The following is a 26,380-nucleotide window of genomic DNA, read 5'->3' on the forward strand; positions in this document are numbered from 1 at the left end:
ATACATAAAATAAATAAATAAATCTTTTTAAAAAATTATAACTCTGGGAGCCCACAAGATGGCTCAGCAGGTAAAGAAAGGCATTTGTCACCAAGCCTGCAGACCTGAGTTCCACCACCCAGAAGCCACAAGGTGAAAGGGGAGACCGACTCTCCCAAGTTATCCTCTGACTTCTCCACTAGTCCATGAGCACCCATCTGCCTGCCCATAAATAAATAAATGTAATCAAAGTTTTTGTTTGTTTGTTTGTTTGTTTGTTTCGTTGGTTGGTTTTTCGAGACAGGGTTTCTCTGTATATCCTGGCTGTCCTGGAGCTCACTTTGTAGACCAGGCTAGCCTCGAACTCAGAAATCCACCTGCTTCTGCCTCCTGAGTGCTGGGATTAAAGTCGTGCACCACCACACCCAGCTAATCAAAGTTATTTTAAGAAGTATAATTTTAATTGCTCATTATTAAAGGAAAGCAATGCGTACACGATGAACTAAGGGTTTAACCATCAATGACTCTGAGGAAGGGCTCAGTAGTTAAGAGCGCTTGTTGCTGTTGCAGAGCACCGAGAGGACCAGAGTTTAGTACCTAGCACACTTGTAGTGGCTCAGAAGCACCCATAACTCCAGTTCAGGGAATCTGACCTACCTTATCTTCTGATCTCTGCAACACCAGGCAGAGATGTAACATGATGTAACATGATGCATTTACATATATGTAGACAAAGCACTACAAGAAATAGCAGGATAAGCCGGGCATGGTGGCGCACGCCTTTAGTCCCAGCACTCGGGAGGCTGAGGCAGGTGGATTTCTGAGTTCGAGGCCAGCCTGGTCTACAGAGTGAGTTCCAGGACAGCCAGGGCTACACAGAGAAACCCTGTCTCAAAAAAAAAAAAAAAAATAGCAGGATGGTTAGGAGTGTAAGGTTCACCTAAGCTTCACAACTAGTTTGAGGCCAGCCAGGGATACAAGAGACTGTCTGAAAAACTAATGAAAAGAACAAGATGAGGAGACAGGTCCACTTGTAAGATTGCTTACTATGTAAGCATCAGGACTTGAGTTCAATTCCCATCATCCACATAAAAAAAAAAAATTTTTTTAAAGTCCAGACATTCCAGCACTTGGGAGGCAGAGGCAGGTGGATCTCTGCGTTTGAGGCCAGCCTGGTCTACTGAGTAAGTTCCAGAACAGGCAGGACTACACAAGAGAAACCTTGTCTTGAAAAGACAACAACAACAACAAAAACCCAAGGCCGTATATGAAGCATCCCCCATGCTGTGGAGAGCAGAGGCTGGGGTTATAACTGGGGCTTGCTGGTTTCCACCCCAGCTCAAAGTTCAATGAGACCCTGTTGCAACGTATCCTGGTTAGATTTTTTTTTCCTTAACTTGACACAAGCTAGAGTCCTCTGAGAAAGAAAACCTCAATCGAGACAGTGTCTTCATCAGATTGAGACCTTAGGTGATCCTGTGGGTGGTACATTTTCTTCTTCTTTCTTAAAATTTTATTTATTTGTTTTTGTTTTGTTGTTTTGCTTTTTAGTATAGAATAGAGTTTATTCAGGGGATGGGGAGGAGAGTTGAGAAAAAGTGTGTGTGTGTGTGTGTGTGTGTGAGAGAGAGAGAGACAGAGAGAGAGAGAGAGAGAGAGAGAGAGAGAGAGAGAGAGAGAGAGAGAGAGAGGCCAAAAGCATGTGGAGAGAGAGAGGGGAAGGAGCTCCTTGTGTATTTTTTAATGTAGGAATGTTCTTTCTGCACGTACATCTACATGGCAGAAAAGGGCATCAGATCTCTTTATAGATGGTCGTGAACCTAGATCTGGTTGCTGGGAATCAAACTCGGGACCTCAGGATCTCTGGAAGAGCAGCCAGTGTTCGTGACTGCTGAGCCATCTCACCAGTCCATGGGCATTTTCTTGATTAGTGATTTATATGGGAGGCTGCCATCCCTGTGCACATTGGCCTAGGTGGTGTAAGAGAGCAAACTAAGCGAGCCAGGGAGAGCAGCTAGTAAGTAGCACTCATCCATGTTTCTTCTTCACTCCTGCCCTGACTTTCATTCATGACAAACTATAAGCTTCCCTCTTCAAGTTGCCTTTAGTCATGGCCATTATCACAGCAATAAAAAGCAAATTAGTGCACCAGGCAACAAGGTGGAGCATGGAGGAACAGGACATCAGCATCCTCCTATGGGCTCTGAGCTCAAACACACACATAACTCACAGACACCTAACATACACACATATCACACATACCACAAACACATTCAGACACACTTACATTAACACACACATACACAGACACACATAGAAACACACCAAACACAAAGTGTGTTGGTTTGCAGATCCTTGGCCCAGAGAGTGACTCTATTAGGAGGTGTGGCCTTGTTGGAGTAGGTGTGCCACTGTGGGCATGGGCTTAAGACTCTCACCTTAGCTGCTTGGAAGCCAGTCTTCTCCTAGCTGCCTTCAGATGAAGATGTAGAACTCGTAACTCCTCCTGCACCATGCCTGCCTGGATGCTGCCATGCTCCCACCTTGATGATAATGCACTGAACCTCTGAACCTATAAGCTAGCCCCAATTAAATGTTGTCTTTACAAGAGTTGCCTTGCACTTGGGAGGCAGAGGCAGGTGGATTTCTGAGTTCGAGACCAGCCTGGTCTACAAAGTGAGTTCCAGGACAGCCAGAGCTGTACAGAGAAACCTTGTCTCCAAAAACAAAAACAAACAAAACAAAAAAACAAAAAACAAAAATACAAAAAAAAAAAAAAAAACAAAAAACAAAAAAAAGAGTTGTCTTGGTCATGGTGTCTGTTCATAGAAATAAAATCCTTACTAAGACACAAAGTAAAGGAAAAGAAAAGAAGAGAAAAGAAAAGAGAGGAGAAGAGAAGAGAAGAGAAGAGAAGAGAAGAGAAGAGAAGAGAAGAGAAGAGAAGAGAAGAGAAAAGGGGGTGCTAGGGATGCAGCTCAGTGGGTGGGTGCTTGTCTAGCACAGATGGATTCAGTCTCTAGCGCCACATAAAGTGGGTTTGGTGGCACACACTTGTAATCTCAGCACTGGGGAGGCAGAGGCAGGAGGATCAGGAGTTCAAGGTCATACTTGGCTGCATAGTGAGTTTGAGGCCAGCCTGAGACACAGGAAACCTTGTCTCAAAAAAAGAAAAAAAAATTATAGAGGACCCCCCCCAAGCCTTTATTAGTGTGGCTTCCCACTATTGCTAATCAGTGTGTAGCAAATTAAAACCGTGATAGTTTTAAATTTTTCATTAACTCGCTGAATAAAAACCCATTACATACCGTTCTCATACCAATCAGATTCATTTGTAGATGTAATTTAAATTGCCTTGCTTTGTTTTTCAAGACAGGGTTTCTCTGTGTAGTCCTGGTTTCCCTGGAACTCATTCTTCTGTAGACCAGGCTAGGTTCAAATTCACAGCCATCCGCCTGCCTCTGCCTCCCAAATGCTGGGATTAAAGGCATGGACCGTCATACCTGGCTTTGCAATTTTAATTTTTTTATTGAAAAAAGAATCCCAGTTTCCAAAGCAAAATAATAAATGTTTTATTTTTGCAAAAAAAAAAAAAAAAAAAATCACTGGCACCTGGCCAAACAGAGGCAGCCGAGTTGATGTAGCTGTCTGTGTGTTCCCTGTTGAAATGTCCTTTAGGTCAAGTTAAGGGGCAGCTCGGCTTCCCAGAGGCACTTGCTGCAATGGGAGATTTTACAGTCCTCTAGACCACACTTTGAAGGACTGGTGAGGCTCACACCGTGCTTTAGTCCCCGTCTGTGAGTGAGGGAACTCAGGCTAAGGGAGAGGAGGGTTTAGCCCAAGGAAAGGGCCACCCTGTCTCCCTGTTCAAAAGGCAGACAGGTGCTTAACAAGAACAGAGGGTTTGGGGGCTGGGCTAAGGCATACCATGGAGCTGATTTCATGATGTCAGCACTTTGATGCAGAAAGTAGAAACTAGACTCCTGCCTGCCCTGAAGTCTAGAAGCCCAGGACTGGGGAACAGAAAGACTGAATTTAACCTTGCAAAACCGTTATGACTACCTGTGGATCCAAAGGAAGGGAAAAGTTAGATTCTAGTTTTGACTGTCTAGAGGGCTAGCCAGACATTTGGTTTACAAAAAAGAAAAAGTACCGTTCTTTAATTTTTTTTTTGTTTTTGTTTTTGTTTTTTTCCTTATAAAGGACAACATTTAATTGGGACTGGCTTACAGTGAGAAGGCTAAGCTAACTCCATGACAGGCTTCAAACTGGCAGTTCAGGAGACTAGGCCCAAATCTCTCTTTCCAAGAACTGGGCAAGACCAAGCAAGTTCAGGCCTCAGAAGCTGCCCCAACACCTGGCCTGAGGCAAGGACAATGGGTCAGCAGCCGTCCCCAGACTTCCTCAGCTACTTCCTCAGCAACAGTTTCCAGACCTCCCTAGCAAGTTTCCAGCCCCCACACTCCAGTAATGGAATGTCCATAGACTGGGACCCAACAGATTAACATAGAAGTCACCCACCCCAGAGTCCCCTAATGCGCTTTAAATCAAGCCTGCAAGCTCACTTGGTTGTCTCTCTATTCTGGTAAGGGGAGATCCCAGCATACTAGACTCCTGCAGAATAAAACAGTCCTTGTGATTACATACTATTTGAGTCTGGGGCATCATTCTTCAGCGGATCATGGACCCTTACAATACATTCAGAGGTTCAGTCCGTCATCATCATGGTGAAAGCATGACAGCATCCAGGCAGGCATGATGCAGGAGGAGCTGAGAGTTCTATATCTTCATCTGAAGGCTGCTAGGAGAAGATTCCCCTCTTTGATTCTTTAATTACAGATTTCTAGGATTCTCGAGTCAGTGAGGATGGCTGTCCTGCCTGACCTAAAGGTGAAGATAGCAGGAAAAGGTAGACACAGAGGAGCTTGAGATAGGATTCAAGGAAGCAAAGGAAGCCAGAACTGCAGAAATCTGCCTTTGCTTCTAATGTCAGTGACTGAGCCCTTTCACGCCCTCCAGCAGAGTATAGAGCTTTTATTTATAGGTTCTTTGCTAACACTTGTTAAAGTCTGTCCTTTGTTTTTAGCCTCTCTAGACACCAAAGGGATAGCTCATTTTACCATGAATTTGTGACAATTATGATTAATTATGAATGTTGAACATTTCTATATTCTTTTTTTTTTTTTTTTTTTTTCGAGACAGGGTTTCTCTGTGTAGCCCTGGCTGTCCTGGAACTCACTTTGTAGACCAGGCTGGCCTTGAACTCAGAAATCCGCCTGCCTCTGCCTCCGGAGTGCTGGGATTAAAGGCGTGTGCCAGAACATTTCTATATTCTTAGAAGCTAGTATCTTTGGAGGAAGGGTCTGTACAAATCACTTGTCCATTTTGTTTGTTTGTTTGAGTTACTGGACTTAGTGAATCTTTTTTTTTTTTTACATTTATTTTATGTATATGAGTACGCTGTAGATGTTTTCAGACACATCAAACAAGATCATCAGATCCCGTTACAGATGGTTGTGTGCCACCATGTGGTTGCTGGGACTTGAACTCAGGACCTTCAGAAAAGCAGTCAGTGCTCTTAACCACTGAGCCATCTCACCAGCCCGCAGCCAGTGAGTGTGGTCTTAAATGCTTAGCCATGTCTTCAGCATCTCAACTTATTTTTTCTGAGCCAGGATCTCTCACTGCAACGGAAGTTTGCTAGTTCAGCTAGACTATCTAGTCAGTAAACCCTAGAGACCTTTGCCTCCCTAGAAATGGGATTAAAAGTTTCTGGCTTGAGCTGGAGAGATGGCTCAGTGGTTAAGAGCACTGACTGCTCTTCCAAAGGTCCTGAGTTCAATTCCCAGTAACCACATGGTGGCTCACAACCATTTATAATGGGATCTGAGGCCCTCTTCTGGTGCATCTGAAGTCAGCTACAGTGTACTTATGTATAATCATAAATAAATCTTTGGGTCAGAGCAAGCAGGGGCTAAGCTAGAGTGGAGTTGATCAGACTGGAGCGAGCAGAGTCCTAAAAATTCAATTCCCAACAACCACATGAAGGCTTACAACCATCTGTACAGCTACAGTGTACTCATATACAATAAATAAATAAATCTTTTTAAAAACAGTTTCTGGTGCCGGGCGTGGTGGTGCACGCCTTTAATCCCAGCACTCGGGAGGCAGAGGCAGGCGGATTTCTGAGTTCGAGGCCAGCCTGGTCTACAAAGTGAGTTCCAGGACAACCAGGGCTAGACAGAGAAACCCTGTCTCAAAAACCCCAAAAAAAAAAAAAAAAAAAAAAAAAGTTTCTGGCTTTCTTCCTGGGTGCTGGGGATTTGCGCTCAGGTCTCACTGACACTTGACTGAGTGATTTTACTCAACCCCAGGTGTCTTGTCTTGTCTTTTCTTTTCTTTTCTTTTCTTTTCTTTTCTTTTCTTTTCTTTTCTTTTCTCTTCTCTTCTCTTCTCTTCTTTTCTTTTCTTTTCCTTTCTTTTCTTTTTTAAAAGATTTATTTATTTATTATATGTAAGTACACTGTAGCTATCCTCAGATACTCCCAAAGAGGGCATCAGATTTCGTTACGGATGGTTGTGAGCCACCATGTGGTTGCTGGGATTTGAACTCGGGACCTTCGGAAGAGCAGTCGGAGCTCTTAACCACTGAGCCATCTCGCCCTCTTTTCTTTTTTTTTTAAAAATTTACTTATTTTTATTTTATGTGCACTGGTGTTTTGCCTGCATGTATGTCTGTGCAAGGGTCCAATCCAATCACTTGGAGCTTGATTACAGACAGCTGTTAGCTGCCATGTGGTTGCTGGGATTTGAACTCAGGACCTCTGGAAGAGTAGCCAGTGCTCTTAACTGCTGAGTCATCTCTCCTCTAGGCCCTAGGTATTTTTCTTCTTTGACTTGTCATTTCCTCGAGGAAGTACCTTCAGTCTCCTGCCTGGGTACTATTGGTGTTGGGCCAGCGAAGAGGTCCCTCGTGGCTCATAATGGCATACCGTGTACCTTCCCTAGGTCACAGCTTAGTCTTCATAGACACTGGTGTCTCACAGGCTTATTCTACCTACCATTCATCCTCTGTCAAGGGACTCCTCTCAGTCCCTGTGCTCTGTGAGACATGCTCTGTGCCAGAGGACAAGTGAGTCTGCTCCTCTTAGCCATACAGGCACATAGCACAGCTCTTTCCTCTCTCTAGCCGTACCTTGCCCTTCTGGCTACAGACAGACCTGAAGAGGCTAGGGTGCAGCTCTGTGGTGGAGGGCTTGCTGGTATGCACTAGGCTGCCCTGAGACATACCCCTAACACTGTGCCTCCACCTGTTCTCTCTCTCTGTGTCTCTCTCTGTCTCTGTCTCTGTCTCTCTTTCTCTCTCTCTCTCTTTCTCTCTCTCTCTCTCACACACACACACAGACACACACACACACACACACACACACACACACACATGTTTGTTTTTGTTTGTTTGCTTTTGATCCTGGGGAAATCAAACCTGGGGCCTGGACAGTGCTAGACAAGAGCTCTACCGTCTCCCCATTGTTTGGTTTCTGATCTGGGGACAAGGGATTGAGGTGCATATTTCACACATCAAAGACCTGGCCTCCAGGTTCTCCCAGCATCCCTCAGTCCCTATCTGGCATACCCTGCTCCCAACCCTGAACTTTTGAGCCCAGAGGCTCTTCCCTGAATAATCCAAACCTCTCTGGCCTTCCCTCCCTCTCTATAATTCAGACCCCTGCCCCCTTCCTCACATGCCCTTTCTTTCTCTTCCCTCTCCTCCTTTGGCAACTCCCTTGGCCTCAATCCTTGGGGCCAGTGAACCCTCCTTGAGAGTAGCTTCCCGATAAGCCCACCTTTAATATAATCTAATCAGGTTTGAATTCACTCATTTCACCAATGGAGAAATAACCTATTACCCACATCCAGTCCTGATACTTAGTCCTTGAGATGTTATATTTTCTCTCTTCTCTATCCCTCATTTTTGTTTGTTTGCGTGTTTGTTTGTAGCTTTAAGATAGGGTCTTGCTATGTAGCCCAGGCCAACTTTGAATTAGTAAATCTCCTGCCTCAGACTCTAAAGTACTGGAATCACAGAAATGTCCTATTTTCTCTGAGCAAAATACAGCCTCCCCTCCGCCCCCAAATAATTAGAAAAGAAGCCTATTTCTGTCCTTCCCTAGAGTCAGCTATGGGCTCTTAGGAGGTCTCTCCTGGCTCTCACTGGGCTGGACGAGTAATGTGTAGACCTAGAAGTTATCCTGACATGTGAGGGACCCACAGCCATAGAACTCTAGATGTACATCTGGAGTATTGTCAAGATGTCACCCAGAAAACCTCTCATGTGTGGGTGACTGTAATTTGGAAGTTTTATGTTTTATTCACACAACTAAAGTTTCCTGTACTGAGAGCGGCTGAGCTGTCCCCCAAGGCACGGTCCCCATCCTGCAGTCACCTAGTCCAGTGGTTTGGCAGTGTGCCCTACCCCACCCAGACTCACCCTTCACACCTACCTGCTCTCTCCCCAGGGCAGAGGCCATTCAGCCACCCACAGCAGATCTGTATCACCGAGGGATGAAGGGCCCTCACGTCTGGGAAACAGTTTTCCACTTTACAAAGCACTTTGGCAGCCTGTGTCTCAGGAGCCATGGCCTCTGCAGAGGTGGGGGCAGGCGGGTTACTGTTCTCATCTACTCTCCGGGAGAAGAAACTGAGACTCTCACAAACCCGATGGAGCTCACTAGGAGCTCTGGCTTCCACCAGATGGATCCCTGCCCTCCCCGTGCTCCCCCCTACCCTCCGTCTGTGCTCCCTCCCCCCTGTACCCATCCTCTGTCCCTCCCAGAGGGACACTTCTTCCTGCCTGTTGCCCGCCTACATTCTTTTCTTTTCTTTTTTTTTTTTTTTTGAGACAGGGTTTCTCTGTGTAGCCCTGGCTGTCCTGGAACTCACTTTGTAGACCAGGCTGGCCTTGAACTCAGAAATCCTCCTGCCTCTGCCTCCTGAGTGCTGTGATTAAAGGCTTGCGCCACCATCTTTAAAACAAAACAAACAAAACAAAAACCAAGACTTGCCTTGGTCACGGCACTAAAACCCTAACTACAAGGAAGGCAGACTGGGCAAGCTAGGAGGAGTTAGCCGTGAGCAGTGTTTTTTTGTCATGGTGCTTTAGCACAGCAGCAGGAACCCTAACTAAGACACCCTGCCCACCTTCCGTGGTAGGAATTTTCACTTCTATTTTGCAAAGAAGGAAGCAGTTCCAGAAAAACTAGCTTGCCAATGAGGCCTGGGTACCTCTATAACTCTAGAAATTTTTTGTGCTTGTATGAGTGCATGTCTCTGTGTGTGTGTGTGTATGTCTGTGTGTGTGGACATGCAGGAGTGCGTGTGTATGTGTGTGTGTGTTTAAGCTAGCGGACAATGTTTGGGCCGCATTCTCAATTGTTCTTCACCTTTGCTGTTTCTGTTGTAAAATTTAATTTAATTTTATTTCTTGCTACCAGTAGTGCACACGTACACACACGAAAGCACACACACACACACACACACACACACACACACACACACACACACACACAGACACTCAAATCCCACAGAGCATATGGAGAAGTCAGAGTGCATAGAGACTCATTTCTCCCTTTCTACCTTCCCGTGAGTTCCGGGGTTTGAACTCAGGTCACCACACTTGCTTGCTTGCTCACTGGCTCTGCTAAAGCTTTTCCAGACAGAGTTATCTCCTCAGCCCCTTTCACCACGGTCAGGCCTCTTGCTGCATCTCCACCCGGAGCTTCCTGACCAGCAAGGCAGGCTGGTCAAGGAGACCCACACTCTCCAGTCTCTGTCTCTGCGTTGCTGAGATTCCAAGCCTGAACCACAACACCAGGCTTCTCATGAGGTTTCTGGGAGGTTAAATGGAGGTAGTCATGCATGCATGTCAAATGCTTTCCTAACGCTGGGCCGTGGTGGCACACACCTTTAATCCCAGCCCTCGGGAGACAGAGGCAGGCAGTTTTCTGAGTTTGAGGCCAGCCTGGTCTACAAAGTGAGCTCCAGGACAGCCATAGCTACACAGAGAAACCCTGTCTCAAAACACCCCCCCCCCCCAAAAATGCTTTCCTACCTGCACCATCTTTCCAGCCCTAAAAAAAAATATCCCCATAGCTATTAAGAATGGCTTCTTGTGGGCCGGGCGTGGTGGCACACACCTTCAATCCCAGCACTTGGGAGGCAGAGGTAGGCCAGCCTGGTCTACAAAGTGAGTTCCGGGACAGCCAGAGCTACACAGAAAAACCTTGTCTTGAAAAACCACCAAAAGAAAAAAAAAAAAAAAGAATGGCTCGTGGTGCCCAGGTACTGACAGCAGGTATGCCTTTGTTCAAATGTTGCCCCATTATTACCTTGTATATAAATGACCATGAACTACAAGCTTGGAGCCTGGAGGAAAACCCCTTCCTCATAGAGTACACTTCTGAAGATTGGTATCAGGGCCAGGCAAGTTTTGACAGACAGGGATGGTCCCTAGGGATTGAACAGATTTGGAAGTTTCTAGACGTTACCAAAGCTGGAGAGTAGACAGGTCTATATGAAAGAGGGAACCCGCTTTCCTGCCTCTATTCAGCTCTTTAAAGCTCTTGGCAGATGGGGTTCACTATCTCTCATCACGGACTTCAGAAAATGGGGTGAGGGACTGCGGAGGTGGCTCAGTTGGTTTTTTACTCAGTTGGTAAAATGCTTGCCATGCAATGATGAGGACCTGAGTTCAGATTCTATATACCCATGGAAGAGTTACCTGGCTGTAATGCCGGCACTGGGGGAAGAGCAGAGACGAAGGGACCCATGGAGCCCACTGGTCAAGCCTGGTGGTGAGATCCTGGTCCAGCGAGAGCCTCAGCCTCGAAAACTATGGTGGAGGGGCTGGAGAGAAGGCTCAGAGGCTAAGTGAACTCAGAGGATCTGAGTTCAATTCTCAGTACTCATGTCAAGCAGTTCAGAACCACGTATAACTCTGGTCCAGGGGATTAGCCCTCTTTTGGACTCTGCAGGTAGACAAATGCACTCGCACACACACACACACACACACACACACACACACACACACACACTTGCACACATGTATGCATTATGCATACACATTCATGTAAATACATTTTTAAGAATTGAAGCACCTTTGGCCTCCTCCACACAAACACACCCTCCTACCTAAGTAGCATATCCACGTGAGCATCTACAGTGTACACGTGAGCATCTACAGTGTACACACACGGGACGGGGAAGGAGGGAGGAAAGCGGGCAGGCAGGCAGGTAGGAAGGAAAGGGGTATAGCTTGCTTTAGGTTATGTAGCCTTTAGGGCTCTCTCTCTCTCTCTCTCTTTTGGTTTTTCGAGACAGGGTTTCTCTGTGTAGCCTTGGCTGTCCTGGAACTCACTCTGTAGACCAGGCTGGCCTCGAACTCAGAAATCCACCTGCCTCTGCCTCCTGAGTGCTGGGATTAAAGGCGTGCGCCACCACCACCCGGCTGATAAAGGGCTCTCTTGAAGCCAGTTTTTGAATATGTTGGCTTACCAAGCCAACCTGTCTCTTCTGTCTTTCTTCTCCATCCCAACATTCACTAGAGGTTTCTACAGCTCCCCAGACCTGCACAGTGGAAGCAAGGTTAGAGCCCACAGCTGCCATGCCACGGTGCATCTGGTGGAATGTGTTGTATGTGAGTGATTCTGCTCCAACCAGAGAAAGCACGGTTGGAAGGGAGTGCACAGTCATCCAAACAGTGAGTGTCGGGCCACACCCAGCCTCAGCCCACAGGCAGGGCACTCTGTGTACCCAGCCTTCCAGCCAAGAGCAGTGCTTGCCAAGTTGAGGTAAGAGGTGCTGTCCCGGCAACTTAAACCATCTCTTGGGTGGATGTCAAGGTTGTCAGGGATTGTTAACAGAAATTTTGTTTGGGTGGGCATAGTGGAGCTCACAGTAGAAGACAGACCACTAGGATCTGATTCTTGGAGAAGGGTGTGGACAAGCCACCTGGCTTTTTTTTTTCCCCCTTTGGTTTTTTTTTTTTTTTTTGAGACAGGGTTTCTCTGTGTAGCCCTGGCGGTCCTGGAACTCACTCTGTAGACCAGGCTGACCTCGAACTCAGAAATCTACCTGCCTCTGCCTCCCAAGTGCTGGGATTAAAGGCATGTGCCACCGCTGCCTGGCCCAAATAACTTATTCTTAAGTACCCAGTTGGTGCCTGCTCCCCGCAGTCCTACCTTCAGGTTCAGTGCTAAACCAAACTTGCCCACGTGGAGCTCCCAGCTGGCTGTTGGACCCACCTGCCTTGGTGACAACTCCCTAACACCATGTCTCCTGGACAGTTCTGGACCAGGTCATCTATCTAGAGTGTCAGTGACTGGCCATGTATGTTGGGTTGTGTTACCACCCTCTCTTCCATCACTTTCCATTTCCATGCACACACACACACACACACACACACACACACACACACACACTTGCACACATGTATGCATTATGCATACACATTCATGTAAATACATTTTTAAGAATTGAAGCACCTTTGGCCTCCTCCACACAAACACACCCTCCTATCTAAGTGCATATCCACGTGAGCATCTACAGTGTACACATGAGCATGTACAGTGTACACACAGGGGATGGGAAAGGAGGGAGGAAAGTGGGCAGGCAGGCAGGTAGGAAGGAAAGGGGTATAGTTTGCTTTAGGTTATGTAGTCTTTAGGGCTCTCTCTCTCTCTATGGAATCTATGAGAAACCCAGTGGAGGTGCTTGAGAAATGGCTCAGCACTGAAGAGTACCTGTTGCTCACGCTGAAGACCCAGGTTTGATTCTCAACACCCCATGACAATCACGACTGTTAGTCTCAGAGGATCTAGTGCCCTCTTCTGGCTTTGGTGGGCACTGCATGCCCATGACAAGCCGGCAAAAAGCCAGTAGAGTGCCTTTCTCGTCAACCCTTCTCTTCCGGGACTTCTTCCTGTTGGTCTGATAACCATGCTGTTCTGGGGCCTTTGCACATGCCTCTCTCCTTGCTTGGTTGTTCCTTTGTGGCAAACAAACATCAAAGTGAACCTCAAGATCCCGCCTCCCGATGACACACCCTTAGTGGGCGGGACCTCAGACTTCCTACTGCATACAGCAAAATAAGGCTTTCCTATGGTCAGTCTGTTCTCTGCTTATTGAGATGCATAGATGTTTCCTTTATATCTTCCCTAGAAAAGTGCAGGAGCAGAGCACTTACCTAGAAAATGCTGTAGTCCCAGGTCTCTGTTTAGGTCTGTTACCCCGTTTGTTTGTTTTTATTAAAGACTTATTTATTTACTATATGTAAGTACACTGTAACTGTCTTCAGACATACCAGAAGAGGACATCAGATCTCGTTACAGATGGTTGTGAGCTACCATGTGGTTGCCTCCCTGGTCTCTAATGCAAGATGGTAGCTGCTAATGGAATAGAGTCGCCTCACTGTAGCAGTGGTGACCTTACCTCCCGCCTGGAGTAGGACATCACTTGGCTGTTCTATGTGCCAGACTGCAGAAAACAGGTTGCCCTTCTCACTGCAGGACATCCCCACCCCCAAAAAGGGCAATGACTGAAAGTTCACACAAAGAACACCCCATCTGGTCTGTGTTTGGAGTCATCTCTGATGCATTAACACTAGAGGGCGCTCTGAACCAGGTTTGCTGTGGACTTTGTGCCCCTATAAATTAAGGGAGCTTGGTAAGCAGGGATTGGGAGTTTCGGACAGATAGTTACTCTGAATTGCCCATGACCCTGCACGCCACCTAGATAAATTTATTCAGTCACCAAGTTTGAGCTGTGAGAATATTCCTTTGATCTGTATCTTCCTCATTTAGGGGTTAGTGGATCTTTTTGTCTGTTTGTGCCTCTGTGTCTGTCTCTCCCTCTCTCCCTCAGGCTTCCTCCACCCTTATTTCTTTAAATCACCAAGTTTGATCTGTCAGAATATTTCTTTGGTCTGTACCTTCCTCATTTAGAGATAATTGATCTTCCTCTCCTTCTTCTTCTCCTCCTCCTTTCTTCTTCCTCTCTGTCTCTCTCTCGCTCTGTCTCTCTGTCTCTGTCTCTCTGTCTCTCTGTCTCTCTGTCTATCTCTGTCTCTCTGTCTCTCTGCCTCTCTCTGACAAGATCACATGCAGCCCAGTCTAGCTTCTAACTCACTCTGTAGCTGACGTTGACCTTTAACTCTTCATCCTCCTGCCTCCGCCTCCTCACTGCTAGGATTGCAGGGGCACACCACTATGGCTGTGCCTATCTTTTGTTTGCTTGTCTGTCTGTTTGTTTGTTTTTTGAGACAGGGTCTTACTGTAGTAGCACAGATTGCCCTGGACGCTCACAGTCCTACATCAGCGTCTCCAGCACTGGAATTTTAGGTGTGAACTGCCAAACCCTGATGAATAAATGTTTTTTTTTTTGTTTTGTTTTGTTTTTGTTTGTTTGTTTTCTTTTGTTATTAGTATTTCCTCAGAAAAATCATGAAACAAGTTTAGTGGGAGAGAACTTCGCAGCGTCCCTCCACACATCCCCATTGTGTACGGGGCTCTGAGATTGATGGAGGTGTGGCCAGAACCAAGTAGCAAGGTGCTTGACACTGTGTGTCCTATATCCGTAAAGAAGTTTGATTCTGCCAACACCCAGAATGAACTTGGAAGCCATCCTTCCGCAGTTGGACCTCCGTGAGAACACTCAGTCCTGACTCACACTTTCTCAGCAGCCTTGCAGAGGACTCTGTGCAGAAATAACTAGAGGGTAACCGCCTTGGGTCAAACTGTTTGGTGGGTTGTCCCCTTACCCTCAAACAGCCACGTGAACTTGGCACATTGCCCTGTAGGCAGCCCAGGAAACCAATCCATACCACCAGTCTTCCTTGTGTCTACCCCACACAAAATTCTCTCCTAGGGCAGCCCCAAGGTCCAATGTCTCCTGGACCATGGCCGTGAACTCAAAATATCAATTTTTCCTCGGCCCCAGGAGTGCTGGAATTATAGGTGTAATTCTGTAAGACAAAGGAGACCATCAAAGGGACAAAACAACAACCTACAGCATGGGAAAAGATCTTCCCCAACCCTACATCTGACAGAGGACTGATATCTAAGATACATAAAGAACTCAAGAAATTAGATATCAATAAACCAAATAATTTTTTTTTTTTTTTTTTTTGGTTTTTCGAGACAGGGTTTCTCTGTATAGCTCTGGCTGTCCTGGAACTCACTTTGTAGACCAGGCTGGCCTCAAACTCAGAAATCTGCCTGCCTCTGCCTCCCAAGTGCTGGGATTAAAGGCGTGTGCTACCACCACCTGGCCAATGTGGTACATTTACACAATGAACTATTACTCAGCTGTTAAAAACAATGACATCATGAAATTTGCCAGAAATAGAATCTGTTGGGGTGAGTGTGGGGAGGGGACTGGATGGGGTATGGATGGGAGCAGGAGGGATCAGGTGGACAGACAGCAGGAGAGAGGACCTCGAGAGACAAGTTGAGGGCACTTTAAAACCCTATCTCTGAGAAGTGCAGGGAAACTGGTTTACAACATTCCCTGGTATTTGATGACCCTACACAAAGGATCTGAGTCTAACTGGTTCTCTGATCCTGAGTGTGTGACTCAGGCTCACCGATGGGTGGGGCTAATACAGCCAAATTAGGAAGTCGGCCCGCTGTGGGAGGGAAATGAATGCTTTTTCATGGTCTAGGTTTTTGTTTGTTTTGTTTTGCTTTTTTTATACGAGTGAATCTTAACTTTTGGTGATTTTTGTTTTTGTTTTTGAGACGGGATCTTTCTCCCCCAGAACGTCTTTCTCCCTCATTTACTCTCTCCATAGCTCCATTATGGGGCTGGGATGAACCCAGGGCTTCACACATTATGCTAGGCAGATGCTGTACCTCTGTGCTCCCTAACACGATTTTGAGACAGGGTCTTGCTAAATTGTTCAAGCTGGTCTTGAACTTTTGATTATCGTGTCTCAGCTTCCTGAGTAGCCAAATTATGAGCCTGTATCATTCATTAGGTCTGGCTCCCCTCCCCCCTTTCTTTTCTTTTTATTTTCCTTTTCAACACTGTTTCTCCTGCTGGCTTCATGATCTTGTTTGTGTAGATGTGTGTGCATGTGTAGGCGAGAGGCTAACATTGGATAGGTTTCAATTGTTCTCCATCTTTTTTCTTACTGTTCTTTTCTGAGACAAGGTTTCACTGTGCAGCCCTGGCTGTCCCGGAGTTCACTTTGTAGACCAGGCTGGTCTCAAACACACAAACATCCACCTGCCTCTGCCTCCCAAGCGCCTTCCACTTGACTTTCATCTTTTTTTTTTTTTTTCTTTTAAACAGGGCAGCAGCCTTCTCGATGAACCTAACCAGATGGTGTCTACATTGGCTAACAAGCAAGCTCCAAGGCTCCAAGAGTTCTACTCTCTCTCAACCTAACTTTTTTTTTTTTTCTCGCATGGACAGCATCTTGCTATGCAGTCCTGTGTAGTCTGTAGCTCACCAAGATTCTCCTGCCTCAGCTTTTCCAAGTGCAGGGATTAAAGTTGAGTGCCACCATGCTGATCTTGGAAGCATTCTATTATATTTCAGTACTTATTTTTTTTTTTTTTACTTTGGAATATTTGCACATAGACAGTGAAATAAATACCTTGGGAACGGAACCCAAGTCTACACATATTTTCCTGAAAAAAAAAAAAAAGAAGTCCGTCAACTGCGTCATCATCGTGGTTATTGTTATTTTGTGCATCTTCACTTAGACTGTGACCTCTCCCATGAGAGCAAGTGTGGAAATTTTCACTTGTGGGGTCATGCTGGTGCTCAGAAAGTTCTGGAATGTGTCTCACTTCATATTTTGAATATCCAGGTTGCGGGCAGACTGCTTGTATACCTTTCCTACATATAGAAAATCCCTATATGTAGCCCCTATAACAAATTCACACACTCCAGGTGCCCATTTTGATTTTGAGATGGGGATCTAGTTGAGGGGGTCTCTGCAGGTGATCACGGCAGGCGGGGAAGCGAGCCTCAGACTGAACAAACACATCACTCAGATTGACTTCATCAAGCTGGATCAAGACGTCAGGATGTCTGATCCCAGGGGTTCATTTCCAACAAATGTAAACACAGTATAAAAAAAGTTTCCTGGTGTAATACAATCCCTGGCACACAAGAAAGCGTAATTATATTGAAACGCCACTTAGGCAGGGTACATGCCATTTCTTCTAAGAAGATGGGTTCTAGAGCCGGGTGTGGTGGCGCACACTTTTAATCCTAACACTTGGGAGGCAGAGACAGGCGGATTTCTGAGTTTGAGGCCAGCCTGGTCTACAAAGTGAGTTCCAGGACAGCCAAGGCTATACAGAGAAACCCTGTCTCGAAAAATAAAACTAAACTAAACAAACAAACAAACAAAAAACCCAAGAAGATGGGTTCTAGAGATAGGTGACCTGTACTAGATTAAGGACCTAAGGAAATGTCTAGCCTGGTCTCAGTCATATAGATAGCATGGAGGTCATTTGGATTATTGGCTACCTCTGGTCCTGCTTGAAGGAGCCTGGGGGAGCCCCTGGCTATACAGATAATGTAAGGGTCATTTAGACTATTTGGTATCCCTGGTACTGGTTGTAGTAGCTTGGGGAGCCCTTGACAGTAAGGGTTATTTAGATTACTAGCCACTTCCAGCCCTGGTGGTAGGAGCTTGATATGGCCAGATACAACAGATGACCAGGATATTAAACATTTCCAATTCCCAGCTTTCCAGATGGAAGGACACGGCTTTTCACATGCTTTCCTTTCTTGGTTTCTCTGGAGATTTGTGGGCGCAAGGACCTTCCTGCTATGCTACCAGCATCTAGGTCTGCTGGCCAGTCTGTTCTTGAACTCATAGGCTCCACTATATAAGATAGGACAATATGAAGACACTGCCCTGTCTAGCTGGGTCCTTCTAAACGACAGATGTTAATTCTCTCAAGGCTCTGGGATCTGGAAGTCAGAAAGGAACTTGACAGGATCCAAGGCCTGAGACGCTGTTCTTAACTCTTGCTGGCTTCTGGTCCACCAACTATTCCAGCATTCCTTGACTCGCACGAGCACCTTTCCATTTCTATATCCATCATCATGTGGTGTGTGATGTGTACCTCTCCTCCCCCCTTTTTTTTAAATACTTATTTATTATATGTAAGTATACTGTAGCTGTCTTAGACACTCCAGAAGAGGGCATCAGATTTTGTTATGGATGGTTGTGAGCCACAATGTGGTTGCTGGGATTTGAACTCAGGACCTTTGGAAGAGCAGTCAGTGCCCTTAAGCACTGAGCCATCTCACCAGCCCCCCTCTCCTCCCCTTCTAGGCCACCTGTCACACTCCAGTGTGACCTTGCCTGCACCAATGATACCTAGAATGACCCTATCTTTACTAAGGACATGTTCAATAGCACTGCAGATAAGGAAATTTCTTTTTCTTTTTTGTAATGGTCTTATATAGCCCAGGCTGGTTTGAACTGACTAGATAGCTGAGGATGATCTTGAAATTCTGATCTTTCTGCCTCCCCCGTTCTGTGTAAGAGAGGTAACTAATCAAATGGGTAGCCATAGTCTAGTTTAAATGGATTAAATAAGAGCTCTCCCGGGAATAGCCAACACATTTAATAATAAATAGTCTCAGAGTCATCACTTTGGGAGATGGGCCTGGGAAAGGAAAAACAGTTAAAAATTATTTTAACACAGAGAGAATGGAAGAGAAGGGCAAAGCCCGCCAGAGCCATACTTTGGCATGCCTGGTTTTTGAGGTGCTGGGGACCAAACCCAAGGCTTCGTGCAGGCTCAAGCACTCTATCAACTAAGCTATACTTCCAGCTCCAAGAATTAGAACTAACTTATAGGCTGTTCTATAGTGTGACACAAACCCTAAAGCTCTAAGGAATGTGCTGCACTGGTTGCCTAAGGCGAGTTCAATGCTCAGACCTACCTATAGCTAACGAGTGTATGTTTGTTAGAGGGGAAGAGAGTCTCATCTTGTTTGTCTTCCCCTAGCCCCTGTAATGGGTGTGTGGGGATGTCAGGTAGCTATGCAGACATTGGCAGGCCTGGAAGACACTGGGACTGCAGGCCTCCCTTGGAAGAAGTATCAGCTCAGCCTCCTTAAGACCAAGTTCTCAGCACAAAGCAGATTTCTTTGCCCCAGAGGGACAGAGGACAGGAAATAAAAGACAAGACAGGAGATGGAAGATGAGGAAGAAGGGGAAGGGAGTAAGGGAGAGGGAGGAGGGGTGTTAATCCCCCGGGGACAAAGGGCTGCCTTTGGATAGAGAGGAGACAGATGTGGCACACAGGAAAATGATGGCTTATAAAGGTACAAGAGGGGGGGGGCTGGCGAGATGGCTCAGCGGCTAAGAGCACCCGACTGCTCTTCCAAAGGTCCGGAGTTCAAATCCCAGCAACCACATGGTGGCTCACAACCATCCGTAACGAGATCTGACTCCCTCTTCTGGAGTGTCTGAAGACAGCTACAGTGTACTTACATATAATAAATAAATAAATAAATAAATAAATAAATAAATAAATAAATAAATAAAATAAAAGTAACTTTAAAAAAAATAAATAAAGGTACAAGGGGAAAACTCCATTAGGATGAGGTGTTTAATCAGGTGAGCCAAAAGGGACTTTTGATTGCTGGACTTTAATACTTTGATAGTTAGACTTTGATTGTCAATCTCAGGAGGAAGAAGTGGCCAAATAAGGGAACAGACATTTGTGGCCAGCTTTAGGAATGTAATCTAACGGTTTTTAACAAGGCAGAAGTGTAGAAAGAATCTCTTATAAGCATCACCTGTCAATAAAAAGCCGATGGCCAATGAGCTGAGGCAGGAAATCGGGGGTGGGACACTGGCAGGAAGAGAGAGAGGATTCTGGGAGAGAGTGAGAGAATAAAAGGAGATGCAGGGAGAGATTCAAGAGAGCCACAGAGAGATGGATGTAAGCCAGCAGGTAGTTGACCTCAGGAAGACACTAAGAGAAGCTCTGAGGAAGATGCTTAGGAAAAAGGGCTGGGCTTGAAAGAGAGGTAACTAATCAAATGGGTAGCCATAGTCTAGTTTAAATGGATTAAATAAGAGCTCTCCTGGGAATAGCCAACACATTTAATAATAAATAGTCTCAGAGTCATCACTTTGGGAGATGGGCCTGGGAAAGGAAAAACAGTTAAAAATTATTTTAACACAGAGAGAATGGAAGAGAAGGGCAAAGCCCGCCAGAGCCATGCTTGCCACACTCCAGCTGGCCAGAGTCCTTTCATCCTTTATGCTCAACAACTTGGAAAAGCAAGGACTGAAACAGCAGCCCTCTATCGGCTGCTGAGAGGCATGAGACCTGAGCTGTTTGGCTCTGAGAGGTGTGACAAGCTGAACTGTCTGGAAAGTTATTAATAGACACAGGCCCTGGGATCCTAAGCCTCAGAAGACTGTGAACCAGGAGGCTTTCTGACAAAGTCCAGTGCATGTAGCAGTGAGCCAGAGGTTGTTCTGGTGAGGTGAGGTGAGGACCACAGCTGAAGTTGATCTCTGATTTCGACTTACATGTGTATGTGCCTGTGCTCACAGATGAACACCACACACACACGGACATGGACACACATACACTTTTTTAAAAAAAGTCAATTCAAAGGGGTCTGTCAGGAACCTCAACAGGACAAACTCACTAGGGAAAATAGTACCTGTTCTAGAATCAGGTCACTTCAGAAACAGCAGAGGGCCTGCCTAAAATGTAGCCAGCTGAGTGGTCCTTGTGCCCATTGTTTATTGTCATATGAGTGTCCTCTGCTTCGTTAGGCAATGAGTCATCATTAAGCAATGTATCTTGTCTCCTTTCACAGAGTTCTCAAGGATGGAGAAGCAGAAAGGACTCTAAGAGCCCAGGCCATTATATCCCTAATGGGAGGTGTTGGGTTATGACTAGTTTATTGCTTAGCCTGGTAGGGAGGGGCCTAGTGAACCTGGTCAGTTTCAGGGACTTCCTGAAGCTAATTTGAGTTTGTTTACCTTCCTCTTTAAGGAGGTTCCCAAAGCTATTTTAAGTGCTTATTGCTTAAGGAGCTTCCTACAGGAAGCAGTGTTTTTGGAAACTGTTACACAACAGGAGATCTGTGAAGTGGCTACATTTTAGAAGCTGTGGTCCTGGTGGCTAGTCTGGCAGCCGTGAATACAAATTACTCAAAAGAACAGCAGCATCTTTTGCTAGTCTGATTTACTGACTAGAAATTTAGTGACACAAAAGGGTTAAAATGTTGCAGGTCCAGAGCCAGACTGGCATTTTGTGGCATCTTTATGTCCTTTAACAACTACTGATTGCTCTGCCCTCTACTTGGCTTAACATCTTTGTAACTATCCAGTAAGTCAGAGTGCAAGAACAGATCTCTAGTTTCCGATCAACCAAAGGGCTAAGAATGCTCTCAGGCTAGCATCTGGGGCCTATAGCTGAGATCTTTTTCTCCTTTGCTGTAGCCTGTTTACCTGATATCCTCACCAATACAATTGAAAAGTGCCTTGTTTTTACGTTTTTCTTTGTTCTTCATTAAGAGGCTGGAGAGACAGCTACACCGTTCCTTTGCAAGGGTTGTCCAATCATGTACAGGATGGTTCATAGCTGTTTGCAACTCCAATCCCAGGAGATTTGACCCCTCTTTTGGCCTCTGAGGACACCAGACACATAGGTGGTGCACAAATACACACGCGGGCAAACACGCATAAAATAACTAAAAAAAAAAAAAAAAAGCACAAAATAATTCACAATTTTTATCAAACTGTTACCATGTTGGGACATGGAATAACCTGTATTTGTGTTCCCGGGCTAGGGTCGCTCCTATTTGGCTCTAGGATAAGCCATCTCTGATCCCCTTTGAGGTGAGAGTTGTGTTTTTGCGTCGCAGCAGCGCTGGACTCCACAGTCCCTTCATCAGTTCTCACAGCGACCCGTGAAGCAGGTAGACTTTAGTTCCATGTTTACTTTAGTCTGAAGAGATGAAGTTACAGTGCGGCTTCAATTAGCGTTTCTTTGCGTTTTCCAAAGTTCCCCGATCTGCTGAACCCGGCTCATCCGTGGAATTAAAAACAAAATAAAATCCAGCCTGGAGAAGCATCCTACACAAGAAGATGCAGGGCCCCGCCCCTAGCGCGCTGGCTTTGCCGACTCCACACAAAGCGGTTCCTCCCTTGGTTCCCGAGCGCGCAGGAGGAGTTGCGCGCTGATTGGTGCGCGCGGGCGGAGCGCTGGCCCCTCCCCGCCCTGGGTCGTATCCTGGTGTCACTATTGGCTGAGCGGCCGTGCGCGCTGAGCTCCCTGCCCCTTTGGCTCCGCCCCTCGGGCTCAGAACTTGCACCGGGTGCCGTCGGTCGCCGCGGGAGCGTGAGTGCTGGGCGCTGGGCTCTAGGACGCATTGTCGCCGTAAGTGCTGCCTCCAGCGGCCCACAGGCTTCGCGCCGCGCTGAATAACGGTGGCCAGAGGCCGAGCGTGGCAGGGGCAGAAGGGAAAGCACTGGGCTTGGCCGTGTCCCTTCCCCTCCCCCAGCACACCTGGTAGCACCGAGTCATGGCTCGGGCGGTGCCCAGAGGTCATGGACTATCGCTTGCGGTAGTGGGAGGCTCGTGGTTAGAGCTCTCGGACAGCCCGGCTTCCGTCTCCCCAGTGAGACGCCCTTGCCCATCGGGAGAGGCAGCTGCGCATGTCACTTGGGAGTGTGCCTCTCCGCCCCTGGCAGCGTGGGACGCCCCCGGCCTCTGCGATCACCAGCGTCCCCCCTCTGCTTGCTCCATTTGTCCCAGTTCCTGTCTGCCAGGCCAGCGCGAGGCTGGAGACGAGCAGCCACTGGCTGTGAGAATGGGGTCCAGGGATCCTGTCCTTGGCCACTGTGTACTGTCGGTACAGTCTAAGGATGCTCACGCGGGGCTCCCCAACTCTAAAGCTGAGCTGCGAAACCAGGCGCCAACGTGTCCAGCTCATTGCCCCAGCGGGCTCTTTCCCCTGGGTGAGAAAGTGGGTCATCTCTGCTCTGGTCTCGAGTGGACCTTTGGGACTGTTGGGGTGTGATTAGCATTGTGCCCCTTACCTCGCCACATCAGCTCTTGGCTTCAGCAGGGTCCCGAAGTCTGTCTGGAGCCAGCGGAGCCAGCGGTGGGGCAGATCGTGCGCATGGCTGCGGAGGCTCCGGTTGCCCCGCAGAGCGGCTGCCAGGCTCTAAAGTTCCCAGTTGACCACAACAGTAACTAAATATAGGACCAGCTGGTGCGGCCGGAGTGTCGCAGTGGCTCCTTTGCAGAGATCTTAGGGCTGCAGATAATGAAGTTGAGTTCTGACCCTTAAAGACTGGGTCATTGCCATGGTCAAGGTTTAAATACCTCAGCCCCAAGTTTGGAATTTAGGTGAGATCAGTTTCAGATCTGCCAGAGAAATTATACAGTGTTCACAATCATAGCTTCCTCAAAGCAGAATAGCACACTCACCTTCAATTTATTATATGCAAACTTCCTGTCTGTCCTTGTTTGATGACCTAATAGTTGGTCCTGGCTTAATGCAGGAAGCCCTTAATGGCTTGCAGAGTCTTTTCTTAGAAGTGATTTTTTTTCAGTTAATTTTTATTAACAGTTTCATTGAGGAAGGTGATGTTTCCATCTCACAACTGGGGCTGCCCCACAACATTGAGAGCTTTCCAGAATTCTGCTTGCATTAGTTAGGCTCCTCAGGAAGGCCTCCAGAGGTCTGGAACAGACCGCAGGCCTTCTCTGTGGCTTGTCTTTATCTACCTGTTGCTGGCACCCTATGGGCCCTTCTTCTGGGGTCATGCCACAGGCCTCACCCCCAGGCTGTGCAGGCATATAACTGGTTCATTTTGTCTCCCAGTGGGAAGTTTGTATCATCAGGCATGTCCAACCAGTGGGCCTGGTTTGTCCCAGGAGAGCTATAAGTGCAGCTTAATAGACATGCAATTTAAAAATGCTGTGGTTGCAGTATCATTCTAGTCCACACCCAATCTCTCTCTCTCTCTCTCTTTATTGTCCAGCATGGCTTTTATAGATGGTGACCAGAAGATTTCAAATTTAAACATATCCTGGGGCTGTGTTACAAACTGGTGGTGGGAGGGCACAGGTGAGCTGTCTTGTTCTGTAGCTCAGGCTGACCTGGGACTTGGGGTCCTCCTGTTTCAGTTTTCCTTGTGCTGGGGTTATAGGTATTTGCCACCATGTCTAGTTTCCTTGAAAATTTCTGAGTCTCCCCTATCCAGAGTCTGGGATAGGTGGCCCTGGTTGTACGGGAGCAGCATGGGCCTATGTGTCGGGCCCATGTGGGCCCATTGCTCCTGTTTCTCCCTGACTCTCTGCCACCACCATCCTTATGTGGTAGATTGACTGTATTCCTGCTTCTAGGAGCCTAGAACCTAGACTTGTGGGGCCGGCCTGGGATCTGTGGATTGTTCTGGTTGCAGAGGGGTGCCCAGTGCCTTGATTGTCCAAAGAGTGCTGATGTGCGTGCAGGCAGCTTGTGAATGGGCTCAGATCGTTTATGTAGATGTGGGGGCAGCCCACAGCCTGGTCTCTTGTTTGACATGGACAATTGTCTGTTCCTCTTTTTAAAACATACAAAAGAAAAAGTGAATGCCTGTGTCCCATCTCATCCTTCCCACCCCACACCAGTGCTGGGATTAAATGCAAGGCCATGAGAAAGCTCTCATTACGTTGCTCTTGAAGTCATTTCTGTAGTCCGGACAGGTCTTGAACTACGATTCTCTTGCTTCAGGATGACAGGCCTGTGCCACCAGCCCCAGCAAGAACAGCTCATGCTTTCCTCCCCAGCCTTTCTCTCCCAGCTTCTATTAGATATTAAGTAAGTCCCCATAGGTTAATTGACTGGTTAGATCCCGAACAGGCCCAGCCTTTGGGGCCGAAGGAGCCACCAAACAGTTGGATAGTTTCCCCTATGGCCTTTGGTGGGGCCAGGAGCCCACTCCAGCCTCAAGTTTGTTCTCCCTGAGCTCTGGAGCCCTGCCACCCTCTCCGGTCCCTGTACTGAGTCCCTGGAGAGGCAGAAGGAGATGGAATAGCAGAAAAAGCCCCTGGTTAAGGAATCCGAGAGTTGGGGAGTCTGGGGGTGAGTATGTGTGTGGAGGGCAGCTCTGTTTCCATCCAGCTGGTTGCCCTGCCTTCTTGGCTCTGCAGTTTCTCAGTTTGTGAAGGAGTTAAGGTAAATCCCCTGAGGGGCCAGTGAGATGGTTCTCTGGGTAAAAGCTGGTGATGAGCTGAGTTTGATCCAAGAATCTACAGTAGAGAGGACACCCTCTGCAAAGTTGTCCTCTTACCTCCAAATGTGCCTCACAGCATGCTCATGCCTGTATTCATGAACGCGCACATGCACACACATGCACGCACACATATGCATGCATTTTCTCTCTCCCTCCCTCCCTCTCTCCCTCTCCCTCTTCTTCTCTTCCTCTCTTCCTTTCTCTCTCTCTCTCTCTCTCTCACACGCACACACACACACACACACACACACACACACACACACGCCTGTGCCTGTATTCACGCTCCCACACATGCACATGCCTACGCATGCACACATGCACATACACATACTAATAAATAAAATTTAAAAAAGAAAGTCAAATGAGTCAGCCCAATTTCAACAGCACTAATTCAGGCCTAGGGATTTGAGCTAAGAGAGTGCATATTTCGTGTGGTGGGGTCCCATTTGCCATGGCCCCCCATCACTCACTGACCCACATTCTGTAGACTATTTAGGCATGTGAATTTAGGATCATATTCAAGTTGGATTTGTAGACATGTTGAAACTTGGACTTGCATTAGATTTGAAACCCAAATGGTGTGTGTTGACCATGAAGAGAAGCATCTGGTAGATGCGCCACAGCCAGTGGGGGAGGGGAGGGGCGGGGTGAGGCGGGACTAGAAAGATTTTTATTTTCTTTTGTTTGTTTTTGAGACAGGATCTCTATATTATGTAGCTCTGGCTGTCTTGAAACTCACTGTGTGGTTCAGAGCAAGCCAGCCTTGAACTCCCCAGTCCTGGCGTTTAACTGTGTGACACCATGCCCAGCTAGGCAGAGACATTTTGAAGCTCACAAACAACCCAAGTGACTTGTGCTTAGTCACTAAGTACCCTTGGAGCTCAGAGGGAGGAGGGACTGCCAAGGCGAGGTGGGTTGGCCAAGGCGAAGCGGGAGCGATCAGGGGACAGGTCCTGGGAGTGGAGAGATAGGATCCTTACTCATTCCTCAAGGATGAGTTCTCACGAGGTGTTTGTTCAGAGTCCTGTGGTCATCTGTGCAAGATTCATCACCGGTGTCACGCCTGCACGTGACACACATTCCTGTACCTCCTCGGCTGGCTTTTGGTGA

The 26,380-nt window shown here is 47.0% G+C and overlaps 1 protein-coding gene and 1 long non-coding RNA gene across 5 annotated transcripts in view; one reads left to right on the forward strand and one right to left on the reverse strand.

Moving 5' to 3' along the window:
• Positions 1–21,758: 21,758 nt before the first annotated feature.
• Positions 21,759–23,213, reverse strand: D830039M14Rik (RIKEN cDNA D830039M14 gene). Its single transcript, NR_166099.1, has one exon. It is a non-coding gene; the product is annotated as an RIKEN cDNA D830039M14 gene (long non-coding RNA).
• Lrrc20 (leucine rich repeat containing 20) overlaps positions 22,301–26,380 on the forward strand; it is a 107,023-nt gene continuing 102,943 nt past the window's right edge. For 2 of the 4 annotated variants that reach the window (XM_017313885.1, XM_017313884.1), the window contains exon 1: positions 22,332–22,421. The gene's annotated coding sequence lies outside the window, so the exon portion shown is untranslated. Of the gene's footprint in view, positions 22,422–26,380 lie in introns of all 4 variants that reach the window. The other 2 variants (XM_006513472.4, NM_153542.1) reach the window with 2 other exon arrangements.

The sequence above is a fragment of the Mus musculus genome, chromosome 10 (assembly GCF_000001635.26).
Source record: "Mus musculus strain C57BL/6J chromosome 10, GRCm38.p6 C57BL/6J".
Lineage (NCBI taxonomy): Eukaryota > Metazoa > Chordata > Mammalia > Rodentia > Muridae > Mus > Mus musculus.